The sequence below is a fragment of the Sus scrofa genome, chromosome 1, assembly GCF_054392235.1.
Source record: "Sus scrofa isolate SSC_HxYL_T2T_F1_AM1 chromosome 1, Sscrofa_HxYL_maternal_Yorkshire_Landrace_v2.0, whole genome shotgun sequence".
Lineage (NCBI taxonomy): Eukaryota > Metazoa > Chordata > Mammalia > Artiodactyla > Suidae > Sus > Sus scrofa.
Window position 1 is genome coordinate 173,292,959 of NC_139383.1, and position 24,363 is coordinate 173,317,321.

At 42.4% G+C, this 24,363-nt stretch overlaps 1 protein-coding gene and 1 long non-coding RNA gene across 51 annotated transcripts in view; both read right to left on the bottom strand.

Moving 5' to 3' along the window:
• The window catches only part of NEDD4L (NEDD4 like E3 ubiquitin protein ligase), a 374,906-nt gene that overhangs the window by 123,131 nt on the left and 227,412 nt on the right, over positions 1-24,363 (bottom strand). The gene's annotated exons all lie outside the window — the stretch shown is intronic.
• On the bottom strand, positions 1,830-7,433 carry LOC146406853 (uncharacterized). The gene is made up of 2 exons (XR_014816653.1): positions 2,624-7,433; positions 1,830-2,087 (listed from the first exon to the last, which is right to left on the bottom strand). It is a non-coding gene; the product is annotated as an uncharacterized LOC146406853 (long non-coding RNA).

Below are 24,363 nucleotides of genomic sequence, written 5' to 3' on the forward strand. Positions count from 1 at the left end.
GTAGAAAGTAGCTGACTATGAAATAAAGTCATTTCTTACTTACCCTTTTTTTTTTAAAATTTTATTTTTAGGGCCACACCTTCGGCATATGGAAGTTCCCTGGCTAGGGCTCAAGTTGGAGTTGCAGCTGCCAGCCTACATCAGCAACTTGGGATCTGAGCTGCATCTGCAACCTATGCCACAGCTATGACAACGCTGAATCCTTAACCCACTTAGTGAGACCAGGGATCAAACCTGCACCCTCACGGATACTAGTCAAGTTCGTAACCTGGTGAGCCACAACAGGAACTCCTTGATTATCCTGTTACCAAATTTCGCTGTTTGTCTTTTCAATGTCTCTCAAATAGGCAGCAAAGAAGGAGAAGTGATGATCTCAAAGTGATGGGACTATTCTGGGCTTTTTTACTTTAGAATTTTTCTACAATTAACATATATTAATTGTGGCTGGATACAGGAAAAAAAAGTGCTTAAGATAATTCAAAAGGACTATTTCTCAGCTTCAGCCCTCATTTCCAATTCCCTCTGCTTCCCCTGCCTCCATCTCTGCTGTAACTCCCTAGTGAAAACACACCAGCAGCTTTCTTGAAAGGCTCCAGGTGTTGGCCTATCCAAATAAGTCTATACGACTTACCAGCCCCCCAGACCGATGCATATTTATGCCTCCTAAATCTTCTCTTCCTCACATCCGACCTGCCTCTCTGCAGTGCCCACCAGGTTTTCTTTCTTTTTTTTTGTCTTTTTTGTTGTTGTTGTTGTTGCTATTTCTTGGGCCGCTCCCGTGGCATATGGAGGTTCCCAGGCTAGGGGTTGAATTGGAGCTGTAGCCACCGGCCTACGCCACAGCCACAGCAACGCGGGATCCGAGCCGCGTCTGCAACCTACACCACAGCTCACGGCAACGCCGGATCGTTAACCCACTGAGCAAGGGCAGGGACCGAACCCGCAACCTCATGGTTCCTAGTCGGATTCGTTAACCACTGCGCCACGACGGGAACTCCCAGGTTTTCTTTCTTTATTCAGATTGAACTATGAACAGTTCAGCCCAACTCAAACCTTACCCCTTTCTCTCATGGTACCCTTCCCATGGCCCCACCAAGAAAGCTTTCCTAACCAGGCCGGCCCCATGGCTCCTCTTTTCATTACACATGAGAACAGGCAAACAATTGCACTGTAAACACAGAGGCACACCTAGCTCACTGCAGAGGGGGGCTGGAACGGGAGAGGCCTGCTCGCAGAGCGTGCTTCAGGGGCGGGCGCGGAATTTTGCCAAGAATGTGGTGCCTGGCTTAAGGCAGAGACCAAGAAATTGAGAGGCTCTCTCCCCACTCGAACTCTGTGTCTTTCACAACCAACAGTGTATATTGCAGTCTGCTCTAAACAGACTCCAAATAGAGGCCTAACATATTTACCATCTGGCCCTTAACAGGAAGAGTTTGCTGACTCCTGATTTAGAGCATAAAACGAATTCTTATTAAATCAAGCAGAGTGAATCATGTCATGAATCACCGCAACCATGCAAAATCCCAGCCCTCGAATGGCAGAGATGTCCCCCAGACCCTGTACCCATAAGATAATCCTACTGTGAATAGCATCTACACGCCTGCTTCAACCTACCCCTCCAGCCCTACTTCCTCTCTACTCAACCACACACCTAACCACCAATACAGGCCAACTCACCTAGGATTTTTCTTACCTCCAAGCCTTATTGCTTGACATGCTCTGTGTGTCTAAGCCCCATGCCTTCTTTAGGACCCCATCCACCCCCCTCTTCCTTTGCAAGCTTTCTTGGCTGTGAGAATCACTCGCTTTCATTCATTTTGGTCTTCTTCTTGGTTTGAACTTTTATTTCCACAATTAGAACACAGTTTTGCACGCATCTTTCCCAAACCTGTCTCTGTCCCTAGACTGGAAGCTCTCTGAGGGCCAGATTACTTTGGCCCTTAGCTAGTAAACATTTTTAAAGGAAAAGAAGCCAGGTATGTAATCACTGTGTGAACAGTTTATTCTGAAAATCTGTCTTTTTTTTTTTTTTTTTTTTTTTTTGCCTTTTCTACGACCGCTTCCCAAGGCATATGGAGGTTCCCAGGCTAGGGGTCTAATCAGAGCTGTAGCCGCTGGCCTACGCCAGGGCCATAGAAACACGGGATCCGAGCCACATCTGCGACCTACACCACAGCTCACGGCAACGCCAGATCCTTAACCCACTGAGCAAGGCCAGGGATCGAATCTGCAACCTCATGGTTCCTAGTGGGATTCATTAACCACTGCGCCACGATGGGAACTCCAAAATCTGTCTTTGAATTTGAAAAATTTCAACCTAGTTTGAGAGAAGACAGATATGCAAATATATGCAGGTACGATGGCGAAGGCATGGGGAGACAGAGAGGAAATGAGGAGTTCCCATTGTCGTGGTGCAGCAGAAAGGAATCCGACTAGGAACCATGAGGTTGCAGGTTCGATCTCTGGCCTCGCTCAGTGGGTTAAGGATCTGGTGTTGTCGTGAGCTGGGGTGTAGGTTGCAGACGCAGATCGGATCCTGTGCTGCTGTGGCTGTGGTGGAGGCTGGCAGCAACAGCTCCGATTAGATGCCTAGCCTGGGAACCTCCATATGCCGTGGGCCCACAGCCCTAAAAGGCAAAAAAAGAAAAGGAAAAAAAAAAAAAAAAAGAGAGAGAGAGAGAGAAACTTGACTGGCAAAAAGGGGAGGGAGAGCATCCTTGAGGGACCACGGGGAATAAAGGTCTAGAAAAGTGCTGTACCAGAGAATGTTTGTGGTGGATGGAAGGATGGAGCCAAGAGACCCATACGGTGAGGAACACACACAGATTGTGGCATTAAGGGAGAGAAGCACTAGGGGGTTTTAGCAGAGTATGAGAGGATAAGAGTTGAAGTTCCGTGGATCAAACTTTTGGGTGGCAATACGGAAAATGGATTTGTAGTCAGTGTGGAAGTGCTTATCAGTCTGACCAGGTGGGATGCTACTGCTCTGGATAAGAAGCTGGCCTCAGCAGTGGTGGGGGTCAGGTGGGGAAGGGCAGCTGCAGGAGGGAGAAATGACAGGGTCTGGCTGCCGAGTGGATATGGACAGAGAGAGCAAGATGCCTCCAATGTTTCTGATCTTCAAATGGCTTCGGCCATATTGAGAAGTCAGACCCCAAGCTCCAGAACGAGCATTACACATTGTGGTGAAATACACAGATTTCCAATAGAGAGAAGGCCTCTCTGGATTTCTTAGCCCTGAGGGTCAATGCTAAAAAAGAACTAGATGGGATTACTGATACCCTTCAGTATTTTCTTTTGTTCTAAAAAAGAAGTCATGTTTTATATTTCTCAAACAATGGCACTACCACTGAAAATAAATAAGGCAAGGAGAAAATATTTCCAAGGTTGTCAGTCTTTAAACAAAGCATCATTTAACATCTCCTAGACTAGGGTTTCTTGAAGTGGGTCACAGACCACCTGCATTAGAATCATCCGGGATGCTTAGAAAAACTGAAATTTTTGACCACAGCCTACCTAGCCAATCCAACCAGTGGATTATAACAATGATCCAGAAGTAGTTAAAAACATGCTCGTAGAATATGTTAATGGATTTCTCACACACACACACACACACACACACACACACACATATATACTGTAGAATCTCAAAATACAAAACACACTTATAGGCTATTTTCTCTCCCAAATTTTTATATATTTAAATTTCTGATATCTACCTTCATAGTTGTAAAAGGTTAAAAATAATAAAAGCCATAGGTTTGAATTACCCTTTTCATACCTACTGAGAAGCCAGCCAAAAACACAAATGGAACCAATGACCAAGCCAGCAACTAACATCTAGCAACTACCAACTGGAGGACAATGAACTGTCACAACTACAAGATCTACCCCGTGAACAAGAGGCTGGGTCAACAACCTTTCTTTCCCCTGCTCCCAGGCTACCCAAACCAACTGGACACGTCCAGAATATACAGCCCCAGCCATGCACCCTCACCCCCAGCAACTGAGCTCCTGAAACTCAGCCTAAAGCCTGTCTTTCTCTGCTGCCTCAAGGATCATGCTAGAATTACCATCTTCTATTTTATTTTAATATTTTTAGGGCCACACCCATGGCATATGGAAGCTCCCAGTCTAGGGTTCGAATTGGAGCTGTAGCCACTGGCCTACACCACAGCCACAGCAATGCCAGATCTAAGCCGGGTCTGCGGCCTATACCAGAGCTCACAGCAATGCTGGATCCTTAATCCACTGAGTGAGGCCAAGGATCGAACCTGTGCACTCATGGATATTAGTTGGGTTTGTTACTCCTGAGCTATGACAGGAACTCCCACCATCCTTTATTTGTTGCTTCTATTTTCACCAAAGCATTTCTTCTTTCCCCTTCTTAAATCTTCCTCCCCTCCCCCCAGGAAGGAACCCACATGATGCAGTGTTTAAATCCAAGCCCCCAGGGCAAAGTGGGTCCAGAGATGCCAAAGCTAACACGCTTCCCCGTCAACAGCCAAGTCACCTTTCTCCTCGTCCAGCATTCTTACCAAGACCTGCCATAAATTCCCCCTTATGACCTGGCTGCATGGCTGCCAAGCAGAAGGCCGAGGGTAGGACGGCCAGCCTGGAGCCTGGCACTAAGAAATAAATACTCTCCAGGGAAAAACCAATTCTCTCTACACAGAAATGTTTGATCAATAGCAGGGCATGGTCTACTCCAGCAAAGTGCCCTAGCACAATGGTATCAAAGTTCACAACTGTGCACGGCCAACGCATTCCGACAATTCTGCGGCCAGTGTCCGGCCAGATGCATGGTTCAAATCAAAGAGGTTCGCTGGTTACATGTGGGGCCTTCCTTAATCACTTAAGCCTAAAATCCTTCTCAAGCCATCTTAAGGAAGGAAAAAAAGGATTACTATACTTTTTCTAGCAAGTATTTTCTTAACAATAATAAAATCAATCACATTTGTACAGCACATCAGCACTGACAGAGCTTTTAAAGTTACCTCATTTATTCCTTCCAGAAACACTAACACACGCACTGTCACTTAACAAATAAGGAAGTGGGTTCAGAAAAGTGACATGACCAGGGGTCAGAGAAACTGTCTATGGCAGAAAGAGGACCTTAAATCGAGTGCTTTGTTTATTTAAAACACTCCAGCAGGCTATTTTTAAAACTGCAAGCAAAACCTAAACATAAGGCCAGTATTCATTTATTTTTCCTTTTGCTACTGGACTTGAACAAGAGTCTAACAAAACATTAGCGTGAAAAAGTGTCAAAAGAGGCCAAAGACTTAAACTAACCAGTTGCTCCTGCTAGCATGAGGCCACATGGCCCCAAAGAGATGACAGACAGGCTGAGACTGGTCGCCGCCGACAGCAGCTGCCCACAGGTGATCTGAGCTCGGCCAGAGATGGGAGCCTCTGCTTTGTAAAGTGCCTGCTCTTGCCCGTTCCATCCTTCCCTAGATGGAGTGCCACCTCTGCCCCACGGTCTGGGCCAGGGAACAGGTGTGGGGTGTGGCCCTAGGCTGCTGAGGCTGCTGTGACAGAAAGGCCAGGGGGTCACGACTCAGGCGGCAAGGGGAGGACCTGATGCAGCTGCCAGACCGTGGTTTCCCTGGGGAGGAAGCTGCTCAGGGCCTCACACCTTCACACTCGGGATGTCTCCCTTGGGCTTTGTATCTTTACAAATCACTCAAGAAACATGGAATTCTTTGCATGCGACATTTTCTGGTCTGAGACAGGCATGTGTAGTGGTTAATCACATGACCTGGAGAAAAAGCCAACAAAGTACACAGGTGTGCTTTGTAACCAATGTTGTTTGTTGTGACTTTAAACGTAACAACAGATTTTGCTTTAGAGTTAAATTATATTTAACACGAATCAAATTACTATAGAACGAATCAAATTACTATAGAAACTCAACTGATTCCGCTTCCTGAGCACCTTCTCCCAAAAAACCCTGTACCAACTGCTATGGCTCCAAGAGCCTAGAGGACATAGTCAACGAAATTTTATTGGACCCTGAAATTCACTAGCATTTGGAAGGGGAAAAAATTAAGACTAACATCCTATACTGAACCGTTCTTTACCACCCACCTATAAACTAAATTTTAACAAATAACTGGATCTTGGTACAGGCCTAGGCTAAGAATGTTTCTCCTGCAACTTTTAAAAACATGATGGGTTTCCTTAAACTACACATCTTTTTCCCTTCAAGTTGAGTATTTCCATTCCTGATAGCAAGACACCCACTCTCCACTCCTCTGGGCTGTGGCAGTTGTTTCTCAGCTGTCTAAGCCAAGTGTATCCCTGAGGTATTTGGTCTGCCCATCCTGTGCACGCCTGCCCTCCTCCAGCTTCCGGGAAAACAGCTGTCTGAACACTGCGCTGCCCCACACCCTGCTGAGCTTACCTATCAGAGGTGGCTCTGATGAACAAGCAATGTTTAACTTCCCCACAACTCTGTTGCTTTTGGTGATCTGCTGCTAACAAACCACCCCAAAATGCAGGGGCTTAAAAACAACAACAGCCACTTAGATGGTGACTGGAGCTGGAACGTCCAGGCTTCACTCACCTATTGGGCTCTGTGCTGGCAGTGGTGGAAAGCAGGAACTTTTCTCTATGAAGCTACCTTGAGCTTCTTTACATGGCAGCAGATCTTGAAAGCACAAGTTCCCCTCAGGCGGGATGCGGACTCCATGTAGAACCAGCCCAGCACCACTGCCACGGCTTTCGCAGGGCCAGCTGGGATTCAAGGGGAAGGGAAATACTACCTCTTGATGGGGGAGGGATGAAAACATTTGCAGTCATCCTCCTCTGCCACACTGTCCTCCCGTGTTTACTCTGCAAAGGACATGCTGATACAATCTCGTAGGTCTTAGGGCCAGATCTGAACTCTTCACTGGTGGTCACACAGCCCTAGCATCTTGGTCTGAAATGGAGCACCTGGCAAGTTGCAGCTCCCCAAGTGGATCCGTACATTAGTCCAATTTGTTATGAGATCACAAACTCTACATACATCACCCAGCACCTAGCTATCAACAACCACATGGCGTCGTCAGCACAATGGACACAAGCCAGAAGTGTCCCCAAAATGGAAAACAAAAACAGCTTCCCCTTCTCTGGCAAACATTTCAAACGTGAAGATGGAATCTAAAGACATGCAGGGTGAAGCTCCCTGGTGGCCCAGTGGGTGAAGGGTCTGGTGTTATCGCTGCTGTGGTGTGGGTCACTGCTGTGACTTGGTTTTGATCCCTGGCCCTGGAACTTTCACATACTGTGGACTCAGCAGAAGAAAGGAAAGAAAGAAAGAAGAAAGAACAGACACGTAAGGCGATCTTAAGGTCCTGCCTGCACTGTTTTGACAATATCTCAGCAGAGGCAAAATACATGGCACAGAATTTTGAAAAGGAAACAAAAAGTGCCTTCCTATAATCTGTGAGAGGAACAACCAGAGGAAGGGACACATTATACATCTGAAAGGTGACATGAGACGCTAACCGTTGTTTTTCCTCTGGAAAATCACATGATTCGTATTTTTAAAAAGAGCAATTTTATTTTTCCAGGCTCCACAGAAGCTGAGGTAACTCAAGTTTTCTTATCTACTGAGGTGCCTCCATGTGATGTCAGAGAGGACATATTCTATGACGTACAAGATCTGAAAAAATAAAAATCAATTAAAAAAAAAAAAAGATCTGGGGCCAACTCACCCGAGATCACTAATCCCTTTCACTTACCATACTCTAGCATGGCCATGGTCCCTCTTAGTTCCTCCAAAGCACCCAACTCTTTTCCCCACACACCCAACTCTGTGTGCACAGGTGCAGGGTTCCTTCTGCCTGGACTCCCTTCCTCCCACACAGCTCACACGTCACATATCAGGCCTTGGTTCACAGTCAGCTCTTAAGAGGGCTTCCTCCTCCTCAAGAAGATCTCCCTATTACTGTCTTTGTCCCAGCATCCTATTTACCTCCTTTGACATACTTATGAAAACACTCAATTGTTTTATTAGTTGTCTTTTTACTATTCACATTAACGACAGTAGCCAGAGTCTAAACCTCACAAGAGCAGTGGCCATGTCTCTCTTACCCAGCACTTGCATCTCTAGAACAGCACCTGGAATGTAAGAGGAATTCAGAAGGGTCACTTATCCTTGCTGGCTTTCATGTTTACAATGGTAGCAACAATGGACCAATCACATAACCTCTCTGGGGTTGATTAATTATTTCTTTGTTAAAGGTGATGGAGGCTGAATTAAATAATATTAAGTTCCTGCCAGCTTTACCACTGAACTTTAGCTAATTTCAAAGCTAGAACCTAGAGATTTGGGGTTAGTAAATAAATAGTTACTACTTACTCAGTAAAGATTCAGTTTCTTGTCTCAAATTACTAGTAGATTTAATATTGTAAAATCTTAACACATATAAGTCTGGAGAGAAATACTATCCATGATCTTATATGACCCTTTAAGTATCTTAAAGGTATATAAGAAAAGTCTAATATATGAAAAAAATACCAGAAGTAGTGAAGTTTTTGTATTTTTCATACATTTGGAATTTACCTTGTACACCAAGGACAATGTCCAATCTATAACAAACTGCAATCCTAGGTTTGAAGTTGTAATTTGCTGACAATCTCATTTCAAGCACATCCAAAATTAGAACTAATTCTTTACACACACTTTATTAATAGACTCCCGAAATTCAGAGATTAGATTAGAGAGGAGCACACTCAGTATGAAACGGGAAAAATACACAAAAAGAAAAATAAAGACTCATTTTAAATAGTTATTATCAAACAAATGTGATAATCAATGAGGGAAACTACTTACTCAATTCCTATAATTTCATCCTATCTAAGAATAAAATAACAATTACATGTCCAATCACATAACTGTGGATAAAAATTACTGATCTACAACCAACTGTATATCTTGATTTATAATTTGGTTTTCATAATTGAGAGATTTAAAGAGAAACTTTTAAATTATGACAATTCTGTTTGGGTTTAATGAAAAGAACTTTTTCAGAACTACATCCAAGGGAAAGATAGCCATTATCACAAAGTGATCTTGGTTTGGCCTTTTAAAAGAAGGAAAAAAAAAAACCCACCAAAGCTTTGAAAGGCCTTTTAACTTAAAATCATAAAGTTGCTGGCACCTGGTAGTTCAGTGAATCATAAAATCTTTTTTGAGAATACTTTTTATTGCTTTTTTTTCATGGTTCTCCCATACAGTCCAGCAGAAAATTCATTAACCCTAAGAGGATTAGGACAAAACCCAGACAGCAGTAAACATTAAGATGAGCCACAAACGTGTTTGCGGATATAAATTCAGCTGATAAGTTTGCAGGGTATCCAATTTCTAAATATCTGTGAAGAATTTACAGCTTCTTCTTCAGAGAGAATAATAAAAACAGTTAGCATTTATTAAGCACTAACATGTACCAAGAACTATATAAAACAGCTGGCTTAGATTCTATCCCTTTGAATTCTTTTAAACTTAACTCTTTTGTCTTTTTTTTTTTTTTTGTCTTTTTGCTATTTCTTGGGCTGCTCCCGTGGCATATGGAGGTTCCCGGGCTAGGGGTCTAATCGGAGCTGAAGCACCGGCCTACGCTAGAGCCACAGCAATGCGGGATCCGAGCCGCGTCTGCAACCTACACCACAGCTCACGGCAACGCCGGATCCTTAACCCACTGAGCAAGGGCAGGGACCGAACCCGCAACCTCATGGTTCCTAGTCGGATTCGTTAACCACTGCGCCACGACGGGAACTCCTAAACTTAACTCTTAATATCATCTATCTGATTCCAGATATACTCCACGGAGACAAAGAAAAGAAGATAACAGGCAAGAAAGACCAAAGGCAGATCATATGCACTTTATTCAAAAAGAACAACCCTAGTCCTTACTCTCAGCCTATTTAGTCTTGCTTTATTAAAAAACCCCAACAATCTTGCCTGAACACCTTCTAAGTCCTCAGCAGGTGAGAAGAGGGAGGCAGGTTACTATATCCATAGCTACACGTGGTATCTGATGAGAAAAAGAAGTGAGAAAGTAACAATAAGCAGCAAACTCATCCCAAAGATCACAGGTGACCTGAGAGCTTTAATGATGAGGTGTGTAATATACCTTATTAAGCCCTGATGGAATTGTTAATAAAAATTTACATAAGGAATGACTAGTAATAATCCATGGCTGTGAGGATAACATGGAGTTAAAATAAATGGTTGATATATACTTTTTTTTTTCTTTTTAGGGTCTTGGCATATGGAAGTTCCTAGACTAGGGGTTAAATCAGAGCTACAGGTGCCGGCCTATACCACAGCAATGCTGGATCCTTAACCCAAAAAACGAGGCCAGGGATCAAACCTGCATCCTCATGGATACTAGTGGGGTTTGTAACCCGCTGAGCCACAATGGGAGCTCCCTAGAATGATCCACTTAAAAGGCAGGAAACGAAGCAACAGAACTATGTGAACTACCCTTGGACAGTTCATTTGCAAAAGGCTCCAGATGGCCAAGATGGAGGCAGACCTAACAATCCCCTGTGCTGGGCACTGCAGGAGGAACAGTGGTTTGGGCATCATGCCACCTGGTATCTGGCTCTGCTACCACCTTCCTGTGTACCTTTGAACAAGCCACACTCTTTCCTGTTTAAAAAAATGAGACACTGGCCCACGTAACCTTTACAGTCCTTGGCATTTTTAATATGCTGCTTGAAATACCATAGAGAGGAAACTACGTATTACCATTTCTCCAAAATCATAAAAATCTGACACCTGGCCAACATGTTTTCAAAAGCCACAAAAATGCACGCAGTTAATATTTAAAGAAGGAAGATAACTTTAGTTACCTGGAGAAAAGTCGTACTTGCAGGTAAGATGTAACAGGATAGACCAGTCCTGTCAGTCTAGAATTAGAATCCCACTTTCACTTACTTCTTGCAGTGGGAAACTGAGAAGTCTATTCATCTCTAAGCTATTTTGGGAGATATGCTTTATTCCATAACACACTGCTAATATCCAACTGGAACACTGTTGCTCTTAACGCAGAGGTATGGTACAGCCTCCTCTGAATGGAAATTTACTTTGTGGACTGAACCACAAAAAGTGACCCATAACCTCCCGCGAGAGCCACTGCATAAACGAATAAAAAGTATATTTGAGAGTTTTCCTGTGGCACAGCAGGTTACGGATCCGACATTGTCATTGCAGCAGTTTGGGCACAAGTTCAATCACCGGCCCGAGAACTTCCACATGCCAGGGGCCCAGCCAAAAAAAAGTATATTTGGGGGTAAGAAAAAAAAACATGTGAGAATAAACTCACTAAATCAGTATTTACACCAAGAGTTATTAATTAATTCAAAACCCAGGTTGCCACTAGCACTAACTTTTTTTTTAACTTTCTATTAAAAATTTTTTCTTTTCTTTTTAAGGCTACACCTGTGGCATAATGGAAGTTCCCAGGCTAGGGGTTGAATCGGAGCTGCAGCTGCCTGCCGGCCTTCACCACAGCCACAGCAACGTCAGATCTGAGTCGCATCTGTGACCTATACCACAGCTTATGGCAATACCAGAATGAGGCCAGGGATCAAACCCATGTCCTCATGGATACTAACGGTTCACTACCGCTGAGCCACGATGGGAACTCTGGCTTTAACCTCTTTAAACTGGTTGCTCTCAGCCTTGCCTGCATATCAGGGTTACCTGGATACCTCACCTCCACACAATCCATTCATTCCTGGCCACTGGGTCCTTTAATGAGCTGAATAATCAGAATCAGTGAAATTCTACTTTTCTAGTCTGCACTATCCTTGGCAGGTTCCATTCCATTAAGAGTCAACCTATTAGTAGGCAGAACGAGCAAACATGAAAATAAAATTAAATAATCTAATGACCAGTGGCTTGCACTGGACAGAAGGGTAATAATTCTTCCTGCTGTACTGATTTTTTATTTTGAATACAGGGTAGAAAATAAAAAACAGGCCTTTCCATAGGCCTGGAAATGCCTGCATGAGCCGAGGAAGATTTTCTGAGCTGTGAAGCAATGACTTCTTAAACCTTAGTCAGACCTCTATTCTGCAGATAAGTATCTTTTAGTCCTACCCAGCCCCCAACACAACAGATTCCTCCACCCCCACCCCCCAGGCAAATCTTCCTGCATCTGTTTTGCTTGGCAACACACACCAGCATTCCATCACATGCCACCTGGCCACTGAGGGAAGATTGCAACATATTCGGCAAAATAAACCTGCTCAAAGGGAAAAGCTATCTGCACCGAGGGTTCTGGGAGCAAAGATCAGAGGATTGCAGGGCTCCGCTTGGTAAGGCAGGTGCCTCTGAGCCACTTTCGTACACTGCCCGTGACCCTTCTTCCCGTTTGTGAGATTAAGACAATGTTCTCAGGCCCCGGCTGTCTCATGGAACTTCTACTCTCTGAGGGGCTCCATCAGCTCCTCCAAATCCAGAGTCTCTGCACAAGCCTTAGCTGGTCACCTCAAAGAAATGAGGATAAATTGGTTGTGGCCACTTCATGATGCCTAAAGGAAGGAGGTCAGCACAAGGCATGATGCCTGGTATTTCCCTTTGTTTCCACCCACGTTATTAGGGAAACTGTCACTGAGACAAAGGAGCATCTATTCCCTTAGCAGTGACTTAAAATTCTTCTCCATGAACTGAAACTGTACCGTGTTTTAAGCCCTCAGCACATCAAGGAAACACATGATGAACCGGAGGGCAAAAACAATAACCCTGGGAACCAGGGAAAAGAGATGCAAAAACCACTGCTCCAGAACACCCCTTCTGAAGGGCCTGCCTCTCTGGGGGTGAGGCTTGCAGGATAAACGAGCTATTTTAAAAGCTGTGAATCTGCTTTGTAGCCCACACATTATTCATCAATGGACAATATGCCTTATAATAAATGCAATCTGCAAATCAGAAGCAGACTCCTTGGTGCAAAACTGCAAAAATAAATCCACCCACGTCCTGCCATGACACAGGCAGCAGAAAGCATCTTGAAATAACACTTGCTTAAGGAGAATAAATGCTTCCCATTTTCTAGGCACTGCAACATGAAAATGACAGTCTAAGTACTAAGGTTTGACAGTCTAAGTACTGAGGTTAGATGAACTCCTGAGAAAATGGATGACTGTTCCTAGGATCTGGAGGGATAAAGGTGTGGAGGGGGACAGCAGCAAAGGCCAGGGCCCAGACTCTGCCACCACTAAGGTGACATGCACCACTATCCCTCTTCCTGCCCTGCAGTCCCCATACAGGAGCCAGCGAGAGTCATGAAGGTAAAATGGGACCCTGTCACTCCTCTGATCACCTCTTTCTCTGTCCTGTCATCCTCACATCCTCACGATGGCCCTCTCCCTCTAGGACCCACCCACCTCCATGACCACAGGCTTCAAAGCCACCACATCCATCCCATCCCTCTGCACCCATTTCAGCCCTGTTTACCTCCATGCTGATCCTCTTACTCTCGGAGCACACGTGGACCTTAAGGCCTTTGCACGGGCTCTTTCTTCTCTCTGGAATGATCTGCCCCCCCGCCCCCCCATCTGCATGGCTTGCTTCTTATTTCAGGAAGGCCTTCCTTGACTGCTCCTTGTACACCCAATTGTGTATGTAATGTTCTGCACCCACCTTCCCTATTCTCCATGGCTCTCATCATCATCCAATATACAGGATTTTTACACCTACTTACTTTGTTCATCTGTTTCTCTACCACCAGAATGTAAGCAGCATGGGGGAAGAGACTTTTTTGGCTCTCTGCTGTATACCCAGAACTTTGAATGGCATTTGGCATGCAGTGGGCACTCCAATCATTTAAAAAATAAGTATCATCTCTTCCACTAGTGACATCACAAAGGATTTTTTATTAAATCTCCAGGCAGCCCAACTGGGGAGGTCCCACTCATTCGTTCAAACAGTAAGATTTCCATCTATATGAAATAGGGAAGCTTTAGCAAAGACATAAGTATTATGGTTCCATGAGTCAGAAACACACAACCATATCTTTCATCCTGAGATCAGTTCTCTCCAAAACACTCTGACAAAACAAAGGCACTGGAATAGAGATCCTCAGCACCTGGAATCCTGCTATCTGCTTTCCCGCTGTTCTAGGACTAGGATATAGACACTGGGGATGGCATTGTATTAACTTCATTACTAAGCTCTTCAAATGAAGGCTGTTCTTCAAAGCGAAGGCAGTATCAAATAGGGGAGTGGGGGAATGAGTGTGACAATGTATTTTTCCAACAGTTATTTAAAAAACAAAATCCATCCCTCCCAATTCCTCATATATTTGATGTAAAAAGACCCTAAACTTTTTTTCTTCTAGATGAAGGTGTGCCCCCAGGTACTCTGGTCTCTAAGATGTATTTTCTGTTTCCTTCCAGTCTCTTTTTATAGGCTTCCTTGTCTACTGGACACACCTGCCTTTGGCTCTGGGGAGGCATAGTGTCACAGGGAAGAACAAATCTGACTCCATGTTGGTCTGGTTCTTTTAGTTTAATCTTTGTAGTCTATATATTTTGCTAGGACTTAAACACCAAAGGGATGTTGCCTATAAACTTAAGTATACATAATGGCCCATCTCTGGGAATCTTGTCTCCAACACCTGAGCAAGATCTGCAACAACTTATAGCTTTATAGCTTTTTTTTTTTTCTTCTTCAAATTCTTTCTCTTCAGTCCCCTCTTTGTTCTGTAAAAGCAGCCTGGATTCTAACGTGGGTAAGATGGTTCTTTGGGACACTAGTCCACCATCTTCTCAGTCTGCTGGCTTTCTGGTCACTATTTCCTGTCCCAACAACTCATCTCCTGATTTACCAGCCTGTTGTGCAACAAACAGTTACAACAGAATGGCCTTTATACAATTTCTGCAGTATCTTGGTCCCCAGACGAATAATGTACTCAGTCAATGCATACGATCCCTCTTCCAGGGTTCCACAGATGAGATTAATATTTTATTTATTTATTTATTTTTATTTCTATTTTTTGCTTTTTAGGGCCACACCTGCGGCATACGGAGGTTCCCAGGCTAGAGGTCAAATCAGAGCTATAGCTGCTGGCCTATGCCACAGCCATAACAATGCCAGATCCGAGCCGTGGTGGCAACCTACACCACAACTCACAGCAAAGCCAGATCCTTAACCCACTGAGCAAGGCCAGGGATTGAACCTGCGTCATGGATGCTACTCAGATTCCTTTCCACTGAGCCATGACAGGAACTCCCGAGGTTAATATTTTAATGTCCTAATTTTTCTCAGTGTTCTTGTGTTAGTTCAGAAGCTCTCTGAGAGCAGTAAACCATTAAAGGAAAAGGGCCACCCTCATGCTGCCTGAACCACTGTGTTTCATTTGTGTGATTCTCCTTTTCTCAATAAAGCATTGGCTTCTTGAGCACAGAGAAAGTTGCTATATCCCTTCCTCACCCCTCAAACTCCAAGCATCCTTTCCAAGTTTAAAATGTAGGTGTGTGTAAAACAATAGCACACCACTTGTCCAGTGGTCCTCCTAGAGAGGGAAGTCTCAGTCCTTGGGAACTGTCTCCATCATATTTTAATAACTGACTCTCTAGCATTACGTCTTAAAGGAACAGGTCTCCATTTGAAGAGTAATGGAATTTTAGCCTACTTGATTTTGAAATATGAACTACGGACAAAATTCTGTAAATTGCAAATGAAGCTCCAAGTTAAGTGGCTACCTAAATTCAGGGGATTAACACCTAATGATTAGAACCGGAACACCTAAAAGTGCTTAATTATGTTAACTTCAGGAAACAGTCTTATGATACAAGAGTTTTTATAAGCAAAATATAACGATATAAAACCTCAATTTACCCATTTCACGTATATGTTGGCTTAAAAGAAAATTTAAAATTTGAAAATTCTGGGTGACAAATATACTGAAGGAAAGATTAAGGGAGCATTCATTTCCCAAAAAGTCTAATGGTTTATACCTGGATATAACTGTACCATCACCAAATTATACTTTAAATAGTAGGTGGTAATCTTAAACACACTTTCATCCCTCTGCTTTGTAAAGGTATGGAAAACAAACTTACTTAAAAAGAAAACAATAATCTCATTATAAAGGCTTCTGCTTAGATTTGTAAATTCATCTGTATTAACCGTAAAATTCCAAAACACAAGACTTTTAATACCTACAGTTTACTTTATCCTTTTAAAATACTTAAATGTACCAACATCATTCTAAAATCCATGAAAACTACCCACTAGCAATCGGAATATACTATTTCAGGCATAAATTCTCCCAATTTTACGTATTAGTTATTTGTCACTTTTATAATGTACAAAGTGGTGCAACGTGGGGGATGCACTGACATCTTCATTGCTAATCCCTTTGAGTAGCTCACTATACGCGTCCAGCGTCCACCTCACTACATACACGCACTACATACATACGCTACATACAGGCATACACTCCACACACACTCCACATAGACACTACATACCTACATACACTACACACATGCAGTGCAGAGGAGGAGCAGGAGAGTGGGGAACCACAGGATTTTTCTAATATTTACTAGAGGTTTTATAACATCGGTAAAAATCTGTTAGTAAAAATATGTAAGTCAACTCATGGACACTGAAAAGATATGCTGTATGAGAAAATCATATTAATCACTATGAACAACACATCTGCTGTTTTCCTGAGCTACTTTTTATTCATGGTTCATAAATTTAATACGTTCATATGGCTGAATCCGTCCACCCTCTCTTTGTGATGTCCTTTTCCTTTCTTGCTTCTCAGGTTAGGAAAAGTGTCGTCCTTCACTTTTGAGCTCGGATAGTCATTTTTAAAACACTGCTTCTTTTTCTACGGTGTGAAACATTTCATATGAAATTATTTAAGAATCTAGATTTAGATAAATCTCTAACTTACCTTAGTGCTGGGTTTAGGTTTTAGATTCAATCAATGTTATGAATTCAATGACAGTATCCACACTTAAGTGAAGATAGGTAATCTGTGATGGAAATGTGGGTCCTTTTTCTTATTTGATTTGTTAAATCTGAATGTATATAGTATGTAAGTGTATATACTGTACATGATTAATACAATAGTCCCTACGTTGTAACCTAGAGTAAGAGTTAATATTTTCTGGTATTGCAATAGTTCAAACAGAAAGAAATGCAGAGAAATGCTCAGAATATTCCTTTCTTTAGCTCCTCCTCAGGATGAATTCTCCAGGGTACATATAAACAGTTAACAGAGTCCAACCCTATAAAGAAAAAGCTTCCTCATCCTTTTTTCCAGTTATGGCCCCACAATATGATATTACAATGAAAGTGACGGGCATCTGTTGAACTCTTGTGTGGATCCACCATTTTTGTCTTTGTCCTTGGCTTGGCCTGGGCAGGTACCAACAGAATAGCTCTGTGGGAAGCAGGCAGGCAAGGAAGGAATTCATTCAACTCCACATGTGACAGGAAAGAGAGGAACTATTTGTGTTGATAAACACACCCCCAAATTCTTCAACAACACCTCACATGAAAAAACAATTTGTTGAAATTTGCTAATCATGATTAAAGAAATTCTTGGACAAATATAGAAACCACACCACTGGTGGTTTCTACCTTGAGTCTTTCACACACAGCTCCTCCTACTGACCCACTGAGACAAATTCTGGTCGCCTCTCCAGATCCAATTCCAATCTTCCCCTTTCACAACATCACTCCTGTCCATCATGCCCCTGTGCTGGGCATCAGCAGGTGCACTGAGCCTGCTACCGTGAATCCACGCCTCTGCTGGGTGCACGTGCCTCATCTCAGCTGTCCTGTCCACTGAACAGAAAGTTCTACAAACAGGCTTCCCGATGCCCTATGTTCCAACCTTAAGAAGAATGGTACTTTACATGCTCTATATTCAAAAATGATTATTGCACACTTACAAGATAAAAAAAATAATCTCAGTAATTGTGAAAAAATACCCTAAGTTTCCTCATCCTTAAACTGGAAAGGAACCGGCCTATAAAACTCCTAAGGAAACTCACAGCTCTTTTAAGTTTCTGAATCTAAAACATAAACGACTCCTGCATACATTCATGGAAGAGTGCCACCATACTGCAGAATACGGGAGCATCTCCTGCTGATGTAATTGCAACTGAGGGTACAGGCAAGCCCTTAGGCATGCTGTGTTTATATAAAACTATATTCATCGCTTGCCCTTTGCTACAGCGTCCCGGCAGCCTCATACTATAGGCTAATATGTAAAATGTTGTTGTATCAGGATTTTAAAAAAATGGCTTTGACTATGATAAGAGATTAAATAAAGATTAAAATTCCATTAAAATGTTTAAAAATATATTACAATTTAGTATCTCTTTTTCAAGTGGAAAAGCATAATCAGTAAGTATGTATTGAATAGATACTAAGAGTTTAAGGTACTTTTACTCATGAGAAAAATAATAATTGGAAAGAACCCAGGGCTATGCTGTAGGCATGCTAGTATTGCACTCAACCTAACTCCTTAGGAAAGTTAGAGCTATTAGTCCTACAACAGAACTCCTGGCCTGAAAAACTCCCTGCGTTGAAGTGCTAGGTTCTTTGGCTGGAGCTTAATGTACATGTTTCAATATTTCTACTCCATCTCAACTTTTTATTTCAACTCTATTGACTGATTGTCTTTTTAGGGCTGCACCTATGGCCTATGGAGGTTCCCAGGCTAGTGGTGGAATCGGAGGAATGGGAGCTGTAGCCACCATCCTACACCAGAGCCACAGTAACATCGGATCCGAGCCGCTTCTGCGACCTACACCACAGCTCACAGCAACGCTGGATCCTTAACCCACTGAGCGAGACCAGGGATGGAACCTGCATCCTCATGGACACTAGTCAGATTCGTTTCTGCTGAGCCACAATGGGAACTCCCATTCAACTCATTTTAAAAAATCTGAACCACAGCAGCTGTCACCCTTCAAGTCAAATACCTAGTCACGTATTTTTAAAGAATACGAAAAAAAAAAAAAAATCTCGACAAGTATGATTTTGAAGCTTTCAAAAGTCTCTCAAAGAAATGGATGATGTCTGCTAATATGTGGGTCATTAAATATATTGTAAAAGTTTGTCAGTCCTGGATTGATCCACAGAGAAAGAAACTATAAACCAACTGAACTACCTGAATCATCAAATACTTAATATAATAACGTTCCTACCCCATTCCAGCCTCCCATAAAGAGGTAAGCAACATAATAAAAGATCATGGATTGGATAGATTTCTCAGAGTTACTATATGAGAGAAGTAAATGCCATTTGACTTACCTTGATCAATGAAAATTAAGTCCCAAGAGAAGGCTGTGTAAACCCTGAAGGGCAGATTTGCTTGGGGAAACACTAGTCTTTTCCTCCCCAGAGGAATTTCCTCAGTTTCTGCTCACCAAGTATATCGCCCAATACTTGACACTAAAACAAACACTGAGTTGTTTCAGAGAATAGGTAGTTCAGGCAGACACCTAAAGGAACCATCACAAAGTATCTGAACACTAAGTGTGGCCACAACAGTGGAACCAGACAGCAGGGTCCCTTCTAACCCAATTTATGATACTTTCATTTTATTTTATGACCTTTCGCTTCATATGGAGCACTCTATTCAAAGGCGTCAGAACAGCCCATGGTTCTAAAACCACCAGGGTATATAAAAAGCAGGCTTCTTGAAATTCAATCTACTTCATCCTCCATCCTGAAAGCTAAACTTCCTGTTAAAACGTGGGGATGCCTAGAGACCACCATGATGTCAATTCAGGACACAGCATAAAACCGGCAAGACAGTGACGATTTAATTCAGGCCCACTCATGGCTGGCCACCTGTTTCACCGACTTATTTTCTTAGATTCCTTCTGCATCTCAATTTGCCCAAGTAAGTTGCAGCCAAAAAATAAATAAGAGGTTCAAAAAGGAAAACCGACTGGGAGCCATATACATCTGTGATGTATACATACTGAGGTGAGATTAACTGTAACAATCTTTCAATAATCTCCCGCTAACTGTAACAATCTTTCAATAATCTCCCGCTGCCCAGAAAAATAACCAACCTCCTGTAATGCGTATTTTAGCTATTATTTTCAACATTCCATCCTTTTTGGCCCTTTTCCTCCTTAAATTGGAGCTGGGCACATACAGCAGGTGGACTGCCTGGGCGTGTTCTCTTGTGTCAGCCATGGAATAGTACACTGCCTGGAATGAATCAAGGGAATTGGATGATAGGAGACCGGATACTAAACCTCTGAATAACCACTGGCCAATTCTGGATTGGATTTCCTGAGCTGCTTCTGGCATTCAGAGTGGAAATTTAGATATTCTGGTATTTGAGCATTCGATCAACAGTTTCAACACCTTCCATGAATTTCCTACTTTTTCCTCATTTTTGCAAATGTGTTGGTAGTATCATTAGGAGTTACAGAAAGGTCAGTGTATTTAGGGCATTAATCCATCTTGGTAGTAAAAATAAGATTATTTTTTATTAAAAAATCTGCTTGATTGTTTCAATTTGGGCAAATAAACTACCATTTAGATTAGCCTTGACTAATTTTAGACCATCAACTACAGAGACACCTAACACTAACTTAATATAAGATAATTTGTACATGGAGTAAATTTCTTCTGGTTTTGTGAACTTTCATGGAGAGAGAACAATTTTCCTGTGAGCGTGCATTATAAAAATTACAGACTTATTTCAAGGCCTAGCACTCTGCCTCCAAGTTTAGCCAAGAGAAGCAGCTGTAGCATTTACGAAAACCAATAAGGCCTACTCTACCTTCATTTGTAAACCACACAATGTGGAAATTTTGTACAGACTATATTAGATTGCTACTCTAAAGCAATGGCCTTTATAAGAAGGAAAAGTGAACTTAACTGGAAACATGACATGGTCAAAACAGAACCAAAAGGGCACGGCCAAAATACAACATGTCCGAAATAAATATTTTTAAGTTTCAAAATTCAATTGAACAAATAAAATTAAGCTGCAATGCACAGCTCACAAACACATTCAAATCTTTTCAAGGACTGCATCCTCACAGGGCAATGTTAAGGCTCTATGATACTAATGATCCAAGGGGTGAATACTCAGGAAAAGATGAGACGATAGCACAAAGGATATCAAACCTAGTTACTAAAGTAGACATTTCCAGGTATGCCTTAAATGGATGCTGCCGTGTGATCAAAAACCAAACTGAATGGTCATACTTAACCTAATTACCTCCCTTGGAGAAAGATTTGTACGTTATGGATACTTGGTTAAGAAAGGAAAAAAACTGGAGTTCCCGGTCGTGGCTCAGAGGAAACGAATCTGACTAGGAGCCATGAGGTTGTGGGTTCGATCCCTGGCCTCGCTCAGTGGGCTGAGGATCCAGCGCTGCTGTGTAGGTCTTGGTCGTGGCTTGGATCCTGCGTTGCTGTGGCTGTGGCATAGGCTGGTGGCAACAGCTGCAATCAGACCCCTAGCCTGGGAACCTCCATATGTTTCGGGTGCGGCCCTCAAAAGACGAAAGACAAAAAGAAAAAAAAAAAAAGAGAGAGAGAGAAAAAAACCAACACAACACCTCATTTAAACCTCACCATAAACCCATGAGTTGGACAACATTTTTAGCCTCTTTTTTCACTGATGAGGTGGCATGCTCATAGAGGACATCCAACCCCCCCAGGAGAGATCAGGAATCTTCAGTCCTGTCCACTGGGCCAGTGATCCAAGGCAGCAAGTGGAGTGACCATCTCCACAATTTTAGCATTAAAATATCACATCACAGAAAGTATTAGACTGCATTTTGGCTACTCGGGCTCTTCCACTGGGCAAAGATATGCATATTTTTCAAATTCCCATTATATACATACAAAATGGTAGAGCGATAGAATACTAGTTACCATACCCAGTGACAGTGTCACATGCCTTCACCTGAAACAGTAAAAGAACACTTTCACATGATGGTTGGGAAGGCTGAGTGAGGCAGTGGGATGGTTATACAGACTACATGAAATAAAGGCAGGCATTCTTCAAAGCGTGGAATGCTACAGACACATGGGTGACCACCTGCAAGTCCTATGCATTTGCATGTATACTCACTCACCAATGTCACCACCTGCACTTTTCGAAACATCCCTGAAAGCTCAAATTTCAACTAATGTCATATTGGGATATTCTGGTATATGATCCCAATAAGAGAGATATCCAAGGGGGGAAAAGTTTCCAGAATCCAAGCAGAAACCAAGTCAATGAAAGGAACACTAGTTTTTTCTCATCCACTGCTATGTGGTGGTGGTGGTTTTAAATAAGGCGGTGGTTTGCACATACATTCCCAGGATTATTTTTTAAGGTAAAAAAGAGGCACCAACTAATACTAATGTCAAAAATGTTCTGTAGAGTCTCATCACTTTCTCTGGAAGAGATGCAAACTAAAACTCCCCCCAGACAAAAAGGGTTTGGGGGTTCCTGTGTCCTTCAGTAAAATGAATTTTTAATGACAAAAAATTGCCACACTACTTCTGGGAAGTGTATGTTGATGGAGAGGGCACAGAAAGAACTCACAGAACCTGGAAAGTAAGTAGAGAAGGAAAATGCCTTTGGAGTAGCAAGTTCATGGAGTGTCAGGACACAGGTTTCTGCCACCCCACCCCCACTGCCCTGCCCAGGCCCTCGGGGCCCTAACTCTGTTTACATTATGAATTCTGTCAGCAAGAAACTGAGATAGTTGCAGAAACTTTCCAGCACCCGGTGTAAGCTTATATACACAGCGGACCTTAAACACTTAATGACATTGTAATGGGATTAGAAAACTGGCTCCTGAAACTTGTAAAATGCAGAGCCTGGCAGTTATTACGTAGGAAAGCCTATTGAAAGGGGACACTGATGCTGGTAAACAGTGATCCTGTTGCCTCAGAGTAATTATCACACGGTTAAGAAGCTCATAACCAAACCAAAGAACTCAAAACACTAATTTAAGATAATCAATTACTCATTAAATGACATTAATATGCCACAAATGGAACCAATACGTTGTGAGAACTCTGAAAACTTATAACTGATTATAACTCTAAGCATCCTTTCTACTTTACTGAGGTGTCAGACCAGGCGGGACATCTATGATCACAGGGGTTCCTGATGTTTCTTTTTCTAGGAATCTGATCAGCATTTTTTAGAATGACGTTGCATTTTAGATTTACTCACCACAGGATGTTTGGGAGGCAGAGACAGAGAAAATTACTCACGGAGGCAACCCTGGAATAAGGTCTAAGGCATAGATCATGAAATATAAGCACATTCGCAAAAGGGGGCTTGAATGCTTTTCCCAATCGGGAAATGTTTTTTGACGTTACTCAAAAACCAGACCGTAATCGATTTTTCATGTAAAATAGTAACGAAAATGCCCTTCTGACCAAAGCAGCAGATATGTGAAACATCAAAAACGCTTGGGGGCAGCCAGACTGTAGACGCCCAAGGGAATGTTTTCCCTCAAGATAAATAAGGCTGTGGCAGCTGCTGCCCGCACTTAACATCTCTGCCCGAGTGAAACACGTACAAAGTGTTGAATGGAGCAGGCAGTTTTGTTACGCCACCAAGTTTTGCTTTTGCTTCCTGAAAAAAACAGGTTTTCGCTTGAAAAAAGACCAGCTTCCCGCCAACTGTTTACAAATTTCTCTAAGTGTACAAAAATACAAATATGAAAATAAAAACTACTGTGCACTAGATGAAACATATTCTCTAAGAAAAGCTCTTTATTCCAGAGCTTTCATTTCCAAATTTGAAGAAATCTGTTTTCCACTGTAATAGCCCTTGGAAGTTGGAACAGTCTTTGTATGTAAACTACATAATTTTTGGTATGTTCTACTTGTTTTATAATTACATGAGGAACCTCAAGCCAAATGAGACTATAATTATATAAATCCATTTGTCCTCAACATTAACTGCAAAATGATTTAAATTTCTGATAACATAACTGAACAGTTGTCCAAACTTTTGGAAATGTGTTTTGTCAATCTCCACGTGGTAGGTGGTCCAAATTCAGCATGGAGCTGTGATGTCTATTGAAGCCTACACCTGTTGTGATGGTACGTTCTTGGGCTGAAGGTTAGCAGCTATTATCAAAATGTTATGGAAATCGGTACCCCTGCATAAAAATGGTATCACTTCAGACCAAGACAATGCACTCAGGTATCTTCTAATAAAGGAACTAGAGATAACAAGAGAAAATGGCTTGTAGAAGGGAAAAGAATAAGAAATAGTTAGAAAAATGTAATGTTTGCAATTTAGCATCTGATTTCACCTTCAAAATGGTGAAAACCAACGATGGAGCACTGATGAAGTTTTACTCAAGTGGCCAAAAATATTCCTCAACACAAAATAA